General features: G+C 38.2%; 1 protein-coding gene and 1 pseudogene across 1 annotated transcript in view; one reads left to right on the forward strand and one right to left on the reverse strand.

The window, feature by feature from the left end:
- LOC138382890 (zinc finger protein 91-like) overlaps window positions 1-19386 on the forward strand; it is a gene marked incomplete at its 3' end in the record, with an annotated part of 192516 nt that overhangs the window by 31869 nt on the left and 141261 nt on the right. The gene's annotated exons all lie outside the window — the stretch shown is intronic.
- On the reverse strand, window positions 15084-15262 carry LOC138383141 (U2 spliceosomal RNA; annotated as a pseudogene).

Below are 19386 nucleotides of genomic sequence, written 5' to 3' on the forward strand. Positions count from 1 at the left end.
GAGTCTCACTTTGTTGCCCAGGCTAGAGTGAGTACTGTGGTGTCAGCTTAGCTCACAGCAACCTCAGACTCCTCGGCTTAAGCGATCCTACTGCCTCAGCCTCCCGAATAGCTGGGACTACAGGCATGCGCCACTATGCCCGGCTAATTTTTCTATATATATTTTTAGTTATCCATATAATTTCTTTCTATTTTTAGTAGAGACGGGGTCTCACTCTTGCTCAGGCTGGTCTCGAACTCCTGACCTTGAGCGATCAACCCGCCTCAGCCTCCCAGAGTGCTAGGATTACAGGCGTGAGCCACCGCGCCTGGCCAGCACTTGCTTTTTTCTTTCACATGTCTTTGCTTTCATCCAGCTGTCCTCAGACTCTGGGCTCCTGGAAGGGGATCAGGGACCACTTGGTCGTTTTCAGTACCATATGGTGGGTCCACCAGTGCACCTGGTGCAGGGTGAGTTCTTGAGGCAGAAGTATTGGGCGAATAAATGAGGGAATCTCAAAGCCCCTTTTCTTCTTCTGACCACGTCATAATGGAGATCATTGGTAATATCAGGAGGTTCAAGTTGGCACAGGAAGCATTTATTAACATTCTGAACAGGGATCTCTGTCGAGGAGAAATTCTCTAAGAAGAAGACACTTATCTCATATATATTGGAAACTCTCTGCCAGCTTAGGTGACAACCACAAGCATTTTAACTCTGGCCGGGCAGAATTCTGGCTGGGCTGGTGAAAAAGGAGCCTAACTCTGAGAGAGTCAAACTTGGACATTGCAGATATTCATGCATTTACCGAGGGAGCATTTATTATGTTAAATCATGTACATAACACTGTGCCAAGGGCAATAGAAGTTGAATAAAATTTAGTAAGGCACACCCACCCTTCAGGAAACACATTCAAGTAAGATGCTCTGAACTCCTGTATTGAGTATAACCATTCTAGTGGGTGTTGATGATTTTATTATTGTGGTTTGATTATCATTTCCCTAATGAATAATATTTTGAGCATATTTTACAAGCAAATTTTTACATCTTAGGAAAAATGTCTCTTTAAATATTTTGTCCTTTTTTAATTGGTAAACTTTTTTATACTAACTTGTAAGAGTTCTATATATATTCTTTCTCCTAGACCTTAAAGAGATATAAGATTGAAAATATTTTCTCTCAATAAGGAATTTTTCTTTTAATATTTTTTATTGTGTTAAAATAATTTTTTAATTTGATAAGTTATAATTGATTATTTCTTTTCTTGATTGTGCTTTTATTGTAATATCTAAAAAAAAAAAAATTTTCCCTAAGTCAAGATCACAAAAAGGTGCTCTAATACTTTTCCCCAAAATTTTGCAGTTTCTTCTCTTCCATTTAGGTATAATCCATTTTGAGTATGTCTGTATGTATGTGATTTGGATTAGGGGGTAAAACTTCAATTATTTGCATGTCGATATTTACTTTTTCCACTATCATTTGTTGAGGAGAATTTTTTCCCATTACAATTATGTAGGCCGGGCGCGGTGGCTCACGCCTGTAATCCTAGCACTCTGGGAGGCCGAGGTGGGCGGATCGTTTGAGCTCAGGAGTTCGAGACCAGCCTGAGCAAGAGCGAGACCCCATCTCTACTAAAAATAGAAAGAAATTATATGGACAGCTAAAAATATATATAGAAAAAATTAGCCGGGCATGGTGGTGCATGCCTGTAGTCCCAGCTACTCGGGAGGCTGAGACAGGAGGATCGCTTGAGCCCAGGAGTTTGAGGTTGCTGTGAGCTAGGCTGACGCCACGGCACTCACTCTAGCCTGGGCAACAGAGTGAGACTCTGTCTCAAAAAAAAAAAAAAAAAAAAAAAACAATTATGTAGCATCTTTGACAAAATCAATTTTACCACAAATTAATGTGTTTATTAATGGACCTTCTATTCTATTCTTTTGGTCTACATAAATCTATCCTTATGCTAGTACTATATATTTTGTTACTGTAACATTGTTGTATTAATTCATGTCAGAAGTTTCTCAAAATTCTTGTGTGTATATGATTATATTTTCATATGAAGTTTAGGGGGAGCTTCTAAATTTCAATTAAAGAAAACTCTTTTGAAAATTTGCATTGAATCCATAGATCAATTATTTGGGTATTTTGATATTACTATTAAGTATTGTTACCCTTGGACATTAAATATATGTCAATATATTCAGTTCTTTGATTTCTTTCAGCATTGTTAATAATTTTTGCCTATAAAGTACTTTCACTTATTTTTCGAAATTTATTTCTAAATGCTTCTTTTTCATGCTACTATTAATAAAATGATTTTCTTAGTTTAATTTACATTTGTTCATTGCTTTTATAAAAAAGTACATTATATTTTGTTTGCTGATCTTATAACTTTCGACAATGAACATGTTTATTACCTTAATGAGTTTTTTTAATTAAATTCCTTACACATTTTTATACAATGTTTTGAAGTGTGTGAGAAAAGTCTGTTTTGTTTTTTCTTTTGTAATTGAAGAATTTTTTCGTTTCAAGTATAATTTTCTGGCTGATACTTCCAGTACAATGTTGAAAAGAGTAATAAAAGAAGAAATTCTTGTCTTATTCCCAAAGTTATGGGTAAAGCACGCAGTCTCTAATTATGAAGAATGAGATTAGCTATAGGTTTTCATAGATGTACTTTAGAGTCTCAGAAATTCTCTTCTAGTAATTTTCTGGGAATTTTATCATAAATAGGTGTTGGACTTGTCAAAATTTTTCTCTGCCTATTTAAATTATTACTTTATTACTCAAATAATATTTTTTTTTTTTTTTTTTTTTTGAGACAGAGTCTCACTCTGTTGCCCAGGCTAGAGTGAGTGCCGTGGCATCAGCCTAGCTCACAGCAACCTCAAACTCCTGAGCTCAAGCGATCCTCCTGTCTCAGCCTCCCGAGTAGCTGGGACTACAGGCATGCGCCACCATGCCCAGCTAATTTTTTCTATATATATTTTTAGCTGTCCATATAATTTCTTTCTATTTTTAGTAGAGGTGGGGTCTCGCTCTTGCTCAGGCTGGTCTCGAACTCCTGAGCTCAAAGGATCCGCCCACCTCGGCCTCCCAGAGTGCTAGGATTACAGGCGTGAGCCACCGCGCCCGGCCTCAAATAATATTTTGCAATATATTGGTTGATTTTTGAATAATAATCTAACATTGCATTTGTGAAATCATCCTAGTCATACTATATAATCATTATATGTTGCTGAGTTCAATTTACTAGTATTTAGCAGGATTTCTGTGTCTATATTTATATGGAATATAGGCCTATATTCTTCTTTACTTGTGATCCTTTTGTCTGGTCTTAGCATCATGGTAATGCTGGCTAACCAAGGAATTGCAAACTGTTACATCTCCTACTGCTGAACGCTTTTATAAAGAATTAATATTAATTCTTCATTAAATATTCATGGATTTTACAATATATGCAAATGATATGGAACTTTTTTATATGAAAATATTTTTATTTACTTTTTATTATATGACTGTATATTCTATTTCATTATACATGTCTATTGATATCAATTTCTTTACTTTCATAATTTATGGCTACCAATACATTTATTTCTATTTTGTTATGTTTCATAAAAACGAATCTTCTAGGCACTTGACATGTAATTGTCTGGAATCAAAATAAAGCGTGAGCGTTCAGGGCAACAAATAAATGGCTAAAAATTCTCTCCATTGTTAGAATAATGACTATGAGTATGATTTCATTACTTAAAACTCATATTTATGAGGTGGAGAATAAGAACACACCTGGAAGTTCCAGGGCCCCATCAACCACCTGGGGCATTAGAATGCTTCTCCTGAGAATTTAGAGCTGCCTACAGGACACAAAAACAAAACTGAAGCTTATTCCTCCCACCAAGGACCAGCTCCTGACAGGGAGGTCAATTTGCATGGCCTTTTACTATATTTACTGACTCATTATACAGAGTGCGGTCAATTCTTTCCCATAAGCACCACCTACTAGCTCAGATATTAAACAGGGAATGTCATTATCTATACAAAAGAAAATACAAAGGTAAGAAGGAACTGCTGCTCAAGATGAGAAGGAATCAGCATAAGAACTCTGGAAGTATGAAGAATCAAATGGGAACATCAATTCCCTAACAATGAATACCAACCCAAATCAGAACATTGAAATGACAGATGAAGAACTTTGTACATGGATTGTAAGTAAGCTCAATAAAATGCAAAATAAAGTGGGAACCCAACACAAAGAAACTACAAAAAAAAAAATCAGGAAATGAATTAAAAATTGACTAATGAAATTGAAATATTAAAAATCAAACAGAACTTCTGGAAATGAAAAACTCATTTAAGGAATTACAAAACACAGTGGAAAGCCTAAAGAATGAGTTAGATCAAACATAACAAAGAATCTCAGAGCTTGAAGACAATATCTTTCAATTCAACAAGTCACTCACAGAGATAGAAGAGAGAAATAAGAGAAAAGAGCAAAGCCTACAAGAAGTACATGATTATATAAAGAGGCCTAACATAAGAATCATATCTATCCATGAGGGTGAAGAAGAAAATACACATGGGTTGGATAATCTATTCGAGGGAATAATTGAAGGAAATTGCCTTGTCCTTTCCAGAAATCTAGATATCCAGGTACAAAAACCTCAAGGGAGTCCTGGGAGATTCATCACAAAGAGGAAAACATCACAAGACATATTCCTGAGACTGGACAAAATAAACATGAAAGAAGCCCTCCTATGAGCCAGAAGGTGAGAGCAGCGAGTGACTTACAAAGCAAAACCCATCAGTGTAACTGCAGATTTCTGAACTGAAACCTTTCAAGCTAGAAGGGAATGGGGCCCCATTCTCAGTCTGCTCAAACATAATAATGCCCACCCTCAAATTTTGTATGCTACAAAACTAAGATTCATATATGAGGGGGAAATAAATAATTTCTCATACAAGGAAACACATGAGGGAATTTGTCAAAACAATACTAGCTCTGCAGGAACTATTCAGAACTGTGTTACACCCGGAGCAGAACAATAGACACCAGTGTACAATCATCCAAAAGCTAAAGGTCAAAGGTCAGACACCACAGTGACTCCAGCCATAAAAGAAAGTAACAAAGTTCTATTCAACAGGATGAACAGAATTCCACCCCACTTACCAATTCTTTCAATAAAAGTGAATAGGTTCAACTGCCCACTGAAGAAATATAGACTGGCTGAATGGATAAATATGTAGAAGCCAAATATCTGCTGTCTTCAGGAAACACATCTACCCTCAAGGACTCATTCAGACTCGAGGTGTTGGAATGCAAAAGAATATTGCATGCCAATGGATACAAAAAAAAACCTGGTATACCAGTTTCTATATCAGATAACGTAGTCTTCAAATCAATAAAAGAAAGGAAAGACAAAATGATCATATAATGGAAAAGGGAACAATTAAACATGAAGACATAACAATTATAAATATTTATGTTTCAAACAAAGGTGTGCCCAGATTCATAAAGCAAAACCTACTTGATCTAAACAAAATAATAAACAACAGCACTGTAATATCTGGAAACTTTCATACCCCACTGATGGAATAGGAGAGATCTTACAAACAGAAAATAAAGAAACATTGTACTTAAGCAGAACTCTAGAACAAATGGGACTAAAAACATTTACCAAAACTGTCTACCCCAAAACCACTGAGTATACATTCTTCTCATCACCTCATGGGACACTCTGTAAGAGTGACCATCCTAGACCACAAAACATGTCTCAAAAATTTTAAAAAATAGAAATTTTACTATTCTTTTTCTAAGACAACAGTGGAATAAAATTAGAAACACCTCCAACAGAAATGTTCATCTCTACACAAAGTCATGGAAACTAACCAACCTACTGCTGAAAGATTATTCAGTCAAGGAGGAGATTAAGATGGAAATCAAAAGATTCTTTCAACTAAATGATGAGGAGGAAACAAATTATCAAAATCTCTGGGACACAGCTAATGTAGTCCTCAGAGGACTATTCATAGCTTTAAATACCTACATCCAAAAGATTGAAAGATCACAAACCAACAAGCTAATGAATTGACTCAAAGAACTGGATAAAGAAGTGTGAACCAATCCGAAACCCAGCAGAAGAAAAGCAATAACCTAGACCAGAAGAGAACTAAATGAAGTCCATAAAAAAAGAACTATATGAAAGATTAATGAAAGAAAAAGTTGCTTCTTAGAAAAGATAAACAAAATTGACACACCTCCCACTAGATTAACCAGAAGCAGAAAAGAAAGGACTCTAACAAACTCAATCAGGAATAAAAAAGAAGAAAATACAATGGATATCATGGCAATTCAAAATATCATTTCTCAATTTTAAAGAACCTCTGTGCACATAAACTTGAAAATGTGGAGCAAATTGACAAGTTCTTAGAAACACACAAACTCCCTTGGCTTAATCAGGAAGAAATAGAATTCCTGAACACACCAATATCAAGTACTGAAATTAAAACAGCAATAAAAAACCTTCCTAAGAAAACATGTCCTGGACCAGATGGTTTCACACCTGAATTCTACCAGACCTACTAACAAGAACTTGTGCTTGTACCACAGAAATTATTCCACAATATTGAGAAGGAAGGAATCTTCCCCAACACATTTCATGAAGCCAATGTCACCCTGATAGCAAAGCCATGAACGGACTCAACAAAACAAGAAAACTGCTCGTCAATATCCCTTAGGAATATAGATGTGAGAATTTTTGATAGAATCCTATCAAATCAAATTAAGCTCCATATCAAAAAAATCCATCATGCTCAAGTTGGCTTCGTTCCAGCGATGCAGGGATGGTTTATTATATGTAAATTTATAAATATAATTCACATATAAACAGAAGTAAAAAACACCATACGATCATCTGAATAGATACTGAAAAAGCATTTGATAAAATTCAGCAACCTTTTATGATAAGAACACTTAACAAAATAGGCATAGACAGGACTTACATCAAAATGGTAAAAGCCATATACGACAAATCCACAGTGAACCTCATAATAAATGGGAAAAAATTGAAAGCAATCCTGCTTAGAACTGGAACCAGACAAGGTTGACCTTTATCACCATTTCTCTTCAACATAATGCTGGAATTCCTCACCAGAGCATTCAGACAATAGAAGGAAATCAAGGGCATCCAAACAGGGGAAGAAGAGGTCAAATTATTGCTCTTCACAGATGATGTGAGCTAATGTCTAGAAAACCCCAAAGATTCTGCCAAGAGAATACTGGAATTGATAACTAAGTTCAGCAAAATCTCAGGTTACAAAATCAACATCCACACATCACTACCATTCATATACACCAACAGACAAACTGAGAACCAAATTAAAGACTCAGTACCTTTCACAATAGCAACAAAGAAGATAAAATACCTAGGAATATATTTAACTAAGTAGGTGAAAGACCGCTACAGGAAGAACTATAAAATGCTAAGGAAGGAAATAGCAAAGGACGTAAACAGGAGGAAAACCATACACCATGCTCATGGGTTGGCATAATCAACATTGTTTAAATGTCTATACTGCCCAAAGTAATCTACAGATTCAATGTGATCCCTAATAAAATACCAACATCATTTTTTTGCAGATCTAGACAAAATAATTCTACAGTTTGTATGACCCCAGAGAAGACCCCATATAGCTAAAGCAACATTAAGCAAAAAGAACAAATTGGGAAGCATCAATTTATCAGACTTCAACCTATACTACCAGGCTATAGTAATGAAAACAGCATGATACTGGCTCAAGAACAGAAACAGAGACCAATGGAACAGGACTGAGAACCCAGATATAAAACCATCCTTATATAGCCTTCTGATCTTTGACAAAGCAGAGAAAAACACACACTGGGGAAAAGAATCCTTATTCACTACATGGTGCTGGCCACATGTAGAAGACTGAAACAGGATCCACACTTCTCACCTCTCCAAAAAATCAATTCATGGTGGATAACACACTTAATCCTAAGGAATTAAACCACAGGAATTCTAGAAGAAAACATTGAAAAAACTCTTATAGACATTGGTCTAGGCAAAGAACTTATGAGGAAGACCCCAAAAGCAATGATAGCATCAACAAAAGTAAATAAATGGGATTGATCAAATTTAAAAGCTTCTGCAAAGCCAAAGAAACTATCACTAGAGCAAATGGACAACCTACAGAATGGGAGAAAATATTTGCATGCTATACATCTAATAAAAGGTTGATAACTAATATCTATATAGAACTCCGGAAAATCAGCTAGAAAAAAATCAAACAACCCCATTAAGAAGTGGGCAAAAAACATGAACAGAAACTTTTCAAAAGAACATAGACGAATGGCCAAGAACCATATGAAAAAATGCTCAACATGTCTAATCATCAAGGAAATGCAAATCAAAACCACAATGAGCTATCACTTAACTTCACTGAGAATGGCTTTTATCAAGAAGTCCCGGCCGGGCGCGGTGGCTCACGCCTGTAATCCTAGCTCTCTGGGAGGCCGAGGTGGGCGGATCGTTTGAGCTCAGGAGTTCGAGACCAGCCTGAGCAAGAGCGAGACCCCATCTCTACTAAAAATAGAAAGAAATTATATGGACAACTAAAATATATATATACAAAAAAAAATTAGCCGGGCATGGTGGCGCATGCCTGTAGTCCCAGCTATTCGGGAGGCTGAGGCAGGAGGATCGCTTAAGCCCAGGAGTTTGAGGTTGCTGTGAGCTGGGCTGACGCCACGGCACTCACTCTAGCCTGGGCAACAGAGTGAGACTCTGTCTCAAAAAAAAAAAAAAAAAAAAAAAAAGAAGTCCCAAAACGATAAATGTTGGCATGGATGCGGAGAGATAGGAACACTCATACACTTCTAGGGGGACTGCACACTAGTACAACCTCTATGCAAAGTAATATGGACATACCTCAAAGAACTAAAAGTAGAACTACCATTTGATCCAGCAATCCCACTACTGGGCATATACAAAAGGAAGAAAGACATTGTGTAAGGAAGACATCTGGACATGAATGTTGATAATAGCACAATTCACAATGGCAAAGATGTGGAAACAATCCAAGTGCCCATCAATACAGGAGTGCATTAATAAAATATGGGGTATGTATACCATGGTATATTACTCAGCCACAAAAAGATGGTGGTGAACTGGCACCTCTTGTATTTTCCTGGATGGAGCTGGAGCCCATTCTCCTAAGTGAAGTATCACAAGCATGGAAAAACAAGCACCACAGGTACTTACTCACCATAAAATCTGTACTTAGTGATCAAGACTTATGTGCACATAAGAAACATTCATTGGGTGTTGGGGCAGGGAGGACGGAATCGTATATTCATGCCTGATGGGTGAGTTTCATACTGTCTGGGGGAGGGGAATGCTTGTAGCTCTGGCTCAGGAAGTGCAAAGGCAATATATATAACCTAATCATTTATGCCCTAGTAATATCCTGAAATAAAAAAACCCACACACAAAAAAATTCACATTTATTAAGTGAGGTAGATAAAAAATTCGTGAAACTGCCATTGGACTTTGAAATCTATAAATCAGGGAAAGCAAGGCTGCCCCTTATATTTTGTTAGTAATATTTAGATGAGAAGAAAACTTTTAATAAGGAAAAATACAAAATAATACTGTATTTGAAGAATGATATGTACAAGAGATAATTTGACAATAAGTGTGGTTAGCATTCAGGAGACACAATATGTTAGGCACTATTCTAAGCCATTAAATATATATAGGCTTAAGATACAAGAATATAAAATGAATAGCTCAAAGATTCATTGGAAAAAATCATCAACTTTGAAAAAATTTTACTTTTAACTAAAAAATAGTGGTATATGTTGGTTGCAATGGGATCTTTTGGTGTAGGTGTACATTGGGAAAATATTAAGCTAAATAACAAAGTCATCACTTAACATATTTGTAATTTTCTGTGTTATAAACATCTAAAAATCTACTCTTTTAAGACTGACTGCAGACATCACAAATGAAAAATCTCTCCTATATAAGAACCAAATTATAATTTATGTTGCAAATGAAGAAATAAATTATGAGGATGAGAGTCAGAAGAAATTCAATATCACATAAATTTCAGATATAGCAATAATGATTAAAATGTGTAAGTCAATCCAATAGGAAAAAATATAAAATGTGGAAAAAACATATAATGTGGAAAAAATAAGAAATTATAAGCTAGACAAGCCAAGTTTTTAAAAGAGCCAAATAGAAAGTAAACAATTGGAAATATAATCAAGTAACTTAATATACAAGATATGGATGAAATACTAAATTATACTGAGCTAATGAGGTTAGTAAACTGGAATATTGAACACAACGTAGTCAAATACAGTAAAAAAAAGGAAACATTATGGGAAATACAAACATACATAGGTGAAGAATATAATAAAAACATATGGGTCCCATCTCTTTTTTTATCTAGATATATAAAAAAAAATGCAAGGTAATAGTCAAGGCATTGGTTATGTATAAGTTTCTAAAATTGAAAACAAGACATGAATCCATGAATCCTTCAATCCACTCAGTTAAAAAAAATGCAGTGTGTCCAAATGAGAATAATTTTTTAAAAAGGTTTAAACAAAATAGTATTCAAGCTGTGTAACACCAAAGAAGAGGGAAGCACTGAAAATGACTGAGAACAAAGATAACCTATAGAAATGAGAACAAAATTTCCATAGCATATGTGAAGCTAAAAATAGAAATATAAACAATGCTGAGAGAAACTATCATTAAACGTAGAATTGAATACTTAACTAAACTAATTTTAACAAAAATGGGTAAATTAATATAATTTCAAAGGTAAAAACGCCAAGTGATTTAGTTACAAATAGGAGCTTCCTAGGACTGTATTTTAAGAGAAAAGTAATGTTTTGTATGTAATGTTAAAAGTGAAAATTAAAGAATATGAGACTGAATATGGGAATATCAAACACTGATGAACATTGAATATGAGAAGCCAAATAGCCTTTGGCAGCATCAAATTAAAAAATGGTTATGTGTGTGTGTGTGTATGTGTGTGTCTGTATATGTTAATTCTACACATTTTATTTAAATCAGATAACAAATCCTATACTACTGGAATAATTGGTAGAAGAATCTATAGATTTTTTCCATCAGTATTTTGTTAAAAATTAATGGCGCTTTGATTGTGTATTTTGCAGAATATTTTTTATTCTTTTATCAGAACACATTTCTATCAAGGGACAGACAGTGCCATAGAGACTGACCAAAACATTCTCGACACTTAGGATGACTGTGTCATACCCACATAACACACTTAAGGTGGATGCAATAATGACATCCACCAGTACATGACCACAAAGAAACTCACCAGCAGCAGGATGGTCTGGGAGGCCCTTTCTTTTGTGAGGCTCCTGGGGGGAGGCTGGTGCTGTGAAGGTGTGGGATCGCCTCTGATGCCTGTACAAGACAATCACCATGAATGCACTACAGAACCATATTTCCTACAAAAAAGGAGGTATCTCTTGAGTGCCAGCATTGAACACAGACTCCTGTTCATATAACTTCTGGGAGAAAGGGAGCAGTATTTAGTGAAAATCCTTAGATTGGTCTGGGCCCAGTTGGAAGATCTCACAGTGTAGAAGATCAGGTTATTACTGAAAGACACACAGAGAAACCCAAGGAAGAAAGAGAAATAAGAGCTGTAACACTTGAATTTCTTTTTGAACCTGGCAAACCAGGAGGTGCTAGGGTAGATGGTGATGACCTGGAGCAAGCTCAGGATGCAGGTGGTGCAGATGGAGAAATTTCTCATCACCCTGATCAGGTAGAAAAATGCCTCACCTTTGAAGTCATTTTGAAAATCCAGTGAGTCACCCAGTTCTCAAAATACTGTAAAAACTTCAATGAGGAACATCGCTGTATGTAGTCTTGGGCCAAGTCACTGCTGGTCACATCAGTGGGCTTAGGGTTACATTCAAGATGGAGTGTGGAGATGCACAGAGAAGGAGAAAAGTGTTTGCTAACAAGCCTACTCAGAAAAAAAGACATTTTCTAATGGTAACATAAGTGGAATGTTTTCTCATTTTAACAGCAAAAAAGAAACATACCTTGTTTTATGAAAAACACAATAGAACTCAGATAATCTGTTATTTTTATAGGCAAAATTATTACCACTACTATCATTTTTATTGAACCCAATGATCCTTGAGTAACCCTTACTAGCTTATACAAATTTTTCAATAATCAGCCTCTCTGTATTATTTTTTATGTTATGTAGTTTGTTTTTTTTTTTTTTTTTTTTTTGTGAGACAGAGTCTCACTCTGTTGCCCAGGCTAGAGTGAGTGCCATGGCGTCAGCCTAGCTCACAGCAACCTCAAACTCCTCAGCTCAAGGGATCCTCCTGTCTCAGCCTCCCAAGTAGCTGGGACTACAGGCATGCACCACCATGCCCGGCTAATTTTTTTCTATATATATTTTTAGCTGTCCATATAATTTCTTTCTATTTTTAGTAGAGATGGGGTCTCGCTCTTGCTCAGGCTGGTCTCGAACTCCTGAGCTCAAACGATCCGCCCACCTCGGCCTCCCAGAGTGCTAGGATTACAGGCGTGAGCCACCGCGCCCGGCCATGTTATGTAGTTTTTATACACCTAACACCATCTCAAGCACAACCAAGCCTGTGCAACTGTCCATTAGCTATGCTTCTACAACACCTGGGCCTCACTACTTGGAAGCATTTATTAATATTCTACTTTCTCTCATTAAAATTACATTCAGTATACAAAAATTACTCAATGGTGCTTGCACAAATGAACTGAATTAAACTTATGTTAAAGGAAAAAGAATCACCAAGTCTAACAATTAACAAAAAAATCTTATGTCCATTACATCTTTTCTGGGTTTTTAACATTCAGACTTATTGCCTAAAACTTTTTCTTTGGAGATATAATGGAGTTTTTACCACAGTTTGATGAAATTTCATTTATTCTGACAGAAAGGAGAAAAGATTCTATTAATATCAAGACGATGCTTAAAAAAACCTTCTTATAAAACGTGATGATAATCTGAGTTAGACAATTATTACACACCTAGAGCCTTAAAACAACATATATTTATCATATTGCATTCCTCAGTGTCAAAGACCAAAATTTGTCTTAAGAGAAGGAGGAGGAGAAGGAAGACGTCAGCAAGATTGAATTCCTTGCTGGAGGCTCTAGATGAGAATCCATTTTCTTGGGTTTCTTGGTTTTGGGTTTTGTCCCAAGCTTCTCAAAGTTACCTGCAATTCTTGGGTCCTGTCTGCCTACTACCTGCAAAGCCAGCAGTGGTTGTGCTTATGTTATATCCCTGTGACACTGAGTCTCTTGCCTCCTGATTACACATTTACAGATTCTTCTCATTACATTGAGCCCATCTGGGTACTCCAGGGTAATGTCCCTATCTTAATGTCAGCTGATAGGCAATCTTAATTGCATTCTGTTATTGAACATCACGATAATTTAAAACATAAACTTCGACTTCATTTACAAAATAATTTAGAAAACTTTGCTGATCCCTACCCTTCCAGCGCAATGCATTAGGACTATTTTGTAGTAATTTTCCATTATCCTTTCAGATGTTTTCCTACTTAGCATGTACTATAAATGAGGACTGTGTCTTAGTCCATTTTGTGCTGCTATAACAGGAAACTGGAGACTGGGTAATTTATAAAGACAAGAAATTTATTTGTCTCGTGCTTCTGGAGGGCAAGAAGTCCAAGACTGAGGGACCACATCTGATGAGGGCCTGCATGCTGCATAATCCCATGGTGGAAGGGGATGGCAAGGAGGGGAGGAAGTGGGGGACAGAAGGACTCATTCCTCTATCAGGAACCCCATCCTGTGATAACTAAACTGCTCCTCTGGTAACAGTATTAGTGAATTCAGGAGGGCAGAGCCCTCATGACCTGATCACCTCTTAAAGTTCCCACATTTCAACACTACTGCATTGGCTATTAATTTTCCAACACAATTTTGGATCACATATTTAAACCAGAGCAAAGCTATAAAATCAACATTGTAGCATTTTTAAACACTAGAAAGTTTTTAAAACTTAGAGAAAAATCAAAGTTAATTTCTAAATTTTGCAACTTATTGATTATTTTGAATTTTACTTTGGCTTGGTTGGATAGCGAAGAAACTGTTAAAAGTCTCTTATTGTAGAGTGAAAGGAAATGTATCTCATCAGAAGAAAACATTTCTTATTATTTAAATAGAGTTAGGTAATTTTTAATTTTCATTTTGATTTTAATTCATTTTTAGAATAAAGGCCATGGGCCCCATCAGTGTATAAGAGGGTTTGGTTAAGAATGGAGAGCCCTAGAGCAGTGTCAGTATATTTGCCCCACTTACACCATAGAAGCCTATATATAGAAATTCAGAGAAGACTGGTAAAGAGCAATAAAATCCTACATTATGATATAAGATGTTGTAAATGCTACATAAAATCTTAGTTCTGTTACCTAAATTACAAATAAAATACTGTGTGTTGTTTCCATGCAGGAAAAGAAGTGATTGACTTTCATTTTCCATGTCTATATTTGAAATTACCTTCCCATCGGCAGGTGCATAATTCTATGTATTCACTTTACTTGTTTTCTATGTTCTTTTTAAAAAATGCTTTTGAGCTATGAAGAGTTTTTTCTCTGATATCATCACAGCTGTTATTAGACACAGCAAAACTGCATGAAAATATCTAATACTGAGGGTGATTCCACCACCAATATGGTAGGTAATATGTAGGCTAACAACCAGACGTTATTTCTAATTTGGCCAGAAGAGTTAGTTTACATGAATGTATTTGAGATCCAGTGACTTCCACTATGATATTTCATATCAAAGGATTCTGGAACATTCTTTTTGACATTTAGTCTTCAACTTGGAAAACATGCCTATTATAATTATACTTGAATTCATCATCATAAATATTTAAATTTTGAGGAGAGCATAAAAATTAGATTAGCCTGCACTGTGAGGCCTGGTTACTGATTCCATCTTGTCTGCCGCAAACCCCAGACCCAACCTGTCCCTGTTGTGCCAAGTACCCCTGTGGTAATTCCTCCCAATAATACAGCAACAACTGATTAATGAGGACAGGACTCTGCTCATCCTGCTAAAATGCCAACATGATTAGCATTTCCAGTCTTGCATGGAGGACATATCAGATATTAAACTGAGAAGAACAGATACGACACATGATCTTAGCCAAAGGGCCGAGAAGCGATGCATCACGAGTCTTGGAAGAAACGCCCTGATGTTTGCTCCTACTGCTCTGTCAGCAAGCTTGTGGGCTGTGCTCCCACTTATGGTCCCAATCAGAAACTCTGGAATGGTGCCCCCACATTCCTCATGCAGAGGCTGACACTGGACCCTGTCAGACCCCTGTGGATGCAACTACTCCTGCTCTGTCTGGACTGGGCTGACGCAGGGTCCCTTTTTTATTTAACCAACTACTTTTATTGTGGTATCTAAAGGGGGACTCCTAGATTTGACCATTGTTACTCTGGTTTTTGACACTGCATTGCCTCAACGGCTTTACTGACAGAATTCCAAGAATTAATAGCAGAGAAGGACACCTATTGCAACATTGACTTCATGACACCTTTCCCCTGGCACCCATGTCTTTCCTTGTGATAAACAGAAACTGAGACTTTACTGCTACTTTTTTCCCACCCCCATGAACTCTGTCATCTGACAATGCAGCTGGCTAATACCATTACCTGCTTGACCACAGGTAGCTTTTCTCTGCCACAGAGCTTCTTCCCTGCCTATAGGGAGTCTGCTTTCTTCCACCACATGGCAAAGCTTCCAGCTGGATCAGCTTCCACGGACACCTCCTCACCTTTATTCTTAGCTTTTCTGGAGAATCCTCTACTGCTATGACAACTTTACAGGCTAGAACTTTTGCAAGAGTCACCCAGTCCCTGACGCAGCTTACGTCTTTCCAATCTGTACGCAGCTGTCTCATGCACAACAGCATGTATGACTTCTGGCCCTGGTGACTGCTTCATGCCCTTCCAGATTACACACCAATTTTTCCACCTGCTGAAACATGCTCTCATTGTTACAATTTCTGTCTTTCATTCGCATGGTCACATAGACTGTCCCACCAACCCCGAATACATCTTGACTTAGCAAGACCTTTACAGGTGCATTTTTCTCACCAGTCTTAAACTTTAGAAAAACCAAATTTAACAAAGTTTAATTGTGCAATGAATAATTTACAGGTCAGGCAGCCTTTGGGACCAGAAGAGGTCAAAGATTTGCTCCACAATGTGGGCAGAGAGTATTTAGAGACAGCAAACACAAATGAGATACAGAGACGGCTTCACTGGTTACAGCTCGGCCTTGGCCTTTTGGGGGCAGGTCTGAACAATTGGTAGCCTGTGGGTGGCTGAAGGTTGGTTGCTGTTAGTGCCCAAGACTCAGCTATTTTCTACACAAAACATACTCCTCAGTTGGGTTTCCGGTTTCTTTATATATTAAGTTAGGTTGCAGTTTCATTCTTAAAGACTTAAGGCAGGAAGGCAGCCTCAGGCCACAATTACTTTATCTGTCTCTTGGGCCACCTCCATTGCTGTTTCTACACCCTGTACCACTTGGAAACACTTGACACCTCAGTTGTGCTTGCAAGTCACTTAGGACAGATAGAACTAAAAACTTAGGTTTGACTGGGCCATCTCCAATATCAAGATTTGCACCTACGACATCACCTCCTGCACACCCAGTGTCTTCAGACCTTACTACTTGTTTCTGAGTCTTTTAGATCCTGTCCCATTCCAGCCTGCCATTGCTCATAATCAAGCAACTCCAAGCCTACTACCGCTAAGTCCAAGTCTGTTCAACTCATTTTACATCCTCATGTGACTATTTATTTCTCAGCCTCAGTACATCTGGTGGCTCTTGCTGCCCTAGGTGGCTTCTCCACACCTACTCATTGACTACTCTGCACCAAAGTCAATGAAAATTTTCATTACAGGGTCATTTCAGCCACCCACTGAGCAGCCAACCTTCCAGCTTGCTTGTAATGCCTTTGCCAACATTCTGCCACTAGTCCACGTTTACAGTCAAGTCCCGGTTACATCCTGTTAATGTCTCTTTCCTCACACTGGTGAGTTTCCTCCAGAGCCACAGCTGATCCTCACTCTCTTTATCTCCCCTCATTTTCAGCCAACACTGGGACAGCTGTGCCCTCTCTGCTGATGACAGAGTTTGGCTCTCACTGGACTGTGCCAGGGATGCTCTCAATTCCTGACTTGGCATCACACGTGCCCTCTTACTGGGTAACTTCATCCTCATTGGGGCACCTGCACTGGCTGGCTGGGCACCTCTCACCTGACTGCCCTCCAGGGGGGATGGTGATCCTTTTCTGGCGATCCTCCTTTCCCCACCTATGGCCGCACCCACCCCCTTCTTGCATTCCTTCACCTGCACGAAAGGGGCTATATCAGCCCTGGGGGAGTTAATCAACCAGGACAATCCAAAGCCATCAAATATGATACACTATGAGAAAAATGAAGCGTTAATACACAAATAAATGCATATATATAGGCATATATTGCATTTATATGCCTATATATAGGCATATATATTTTTCTCTGGCTTCAGGAACTGCAGATGCTGGCCCATTCCAGCTTTTCCTGGGACTGTCTTAATGTTATGAATCTGAGTTTCTCCTTTCTCTGTATTGGAATTTCCCCCCAGGAACAAAACTGCCATTTGCTTGTCAGATAATGGGAAATAAATCTGACTAAAATTTAGTGGCCTTCTACCTCCGGAAATTGTTAGTCGCCCAGTGGCTAGGGCATGTTGAGATATCTCTTCTAAGGTAAATGGTACGTTTTTGCATCTGGCTCCTTCCACAACCAGGAAAAAGACACAGTGCATAGAGGCTTCTTTAGATTGTGGAGGCAGCATATTCCCTACCTGGGTGTATCACTGGATCCCACTTGCCAAATGACCTGAAAGGCTGCTAGTTTCCAGGAGGTCCAGGAGACAACTCTGCAGCAGGCCTGGGATGCTGTGCAAGCCGCTCTGCCACTCAGACCAGGTTATCAAGATCCAGTGGTTCCTCAGGTATCAATGGCAGTGAGGAATTTTTTGGAGCCTTTATGAGGCCCCAATAAGTGGATCATATGTCAGCCTTTAGAATTTTGGAACAAGGCCATGCCATCACCTACAGATAACTACTCTCCTTTTGAGAGACAGCCCTTAGCCTACTACTTGGCCTTTGTAGAAACTGCATGATGGACATTGGCCACAAGTTACTGTGTAACCCGAGCTGCCTATGATAAGCTGAGTATTATCTGACCCACCAAGCCATAAGGTTGAGTAGCAATACTCTGTTGTCAAATGGAAGTGCCATATACATGATTGATCCCAAGCAGATCCAGAAACACAACTAAGTTATTGGAAGAAGTCGCCCAAATGCCAATGGTTTCTTCTCCTCCTGCGCTGCCTTCTGTCTCCAAGCCAGCACCTGATGGGGAGTACCTATTAGCAGTTGGCAGGGGAAGAATAGACTGGGGCCTGGTTGACAGATGGTTCTGCACAACAGGCAGGTACCACTTAAAACTGGACAGCTACAGCACTACAGCCCCTCTCTAAGACATTCCTGAGGGACAGAGGTGAAGGAAAATCTTCCCAGTGGGTGAAATTTTGGGTGGTACACACGATTGTGAACTTCTGTTGGAAGGAGAAATGGCCAGACATGGTACTGTATACCAGTTCATTGGCTGTGGCCCACGGTTTGGCTGGAGTCTCAACAACTTGAAAAGAAAATGATTGGGAAATCGATGAAAGGCAAATTGGAGAACAGGCATGCACATAGACATATTTCCGGAAAAGCCAGAAACATGAATATATCTGTGTCCTATGTCAAGGCCAACCCAAGTGTGATCTCAGCAGAGAAGAGTTTAAATAACCAGGTCGACACCATGACCCGTTTTTTGGATACCAGTCAGCCTCTTTCCGCAGTCACACTTGTCATCACCCATTTGGCCCATGATCAAAGTGGCCATCCTGGCAGGAAATTTAGGTTAAGCATGGACTCAGTAATGTGGACTTTCATTCACCAGGGCTGACCTAGCTATGGCCTCCAGAGTGCCCAATATGCCAACAGCAGATACCAACCCTGAGCCTCAGTATGGTACCATTCCACAGGATGATCAGCCAGCCGGTTGGCGCAGGGTTGATTATACTGGACAACTTCCATAATGGAAGGGGCAAGCTTTTGTCCTTACTGGAAAGACACTTACTGTGGATATGGATTTGCTTTCCCTGCAAGCAATGATTTTGCCAAAACTACTGTTTATTGACTTGCAGAATACCCATCCACTATCTTGTTATT

Source organism: Eulemur rufifrons, chromosome 4 (assembly GCF_041146395.1).
Source record: "Eulemur rufifrons isolate Redbay chromosome 4, OSU_ERuf_1, whole genome shotgun sequence".
Classification (NCBI taxonomy): domain Eukaryota; kingdom Metazoa; phylum Chordata; class Mammalia; order Primates; family Lemuridae; genus Eulemur; species Eulemur rufifrons.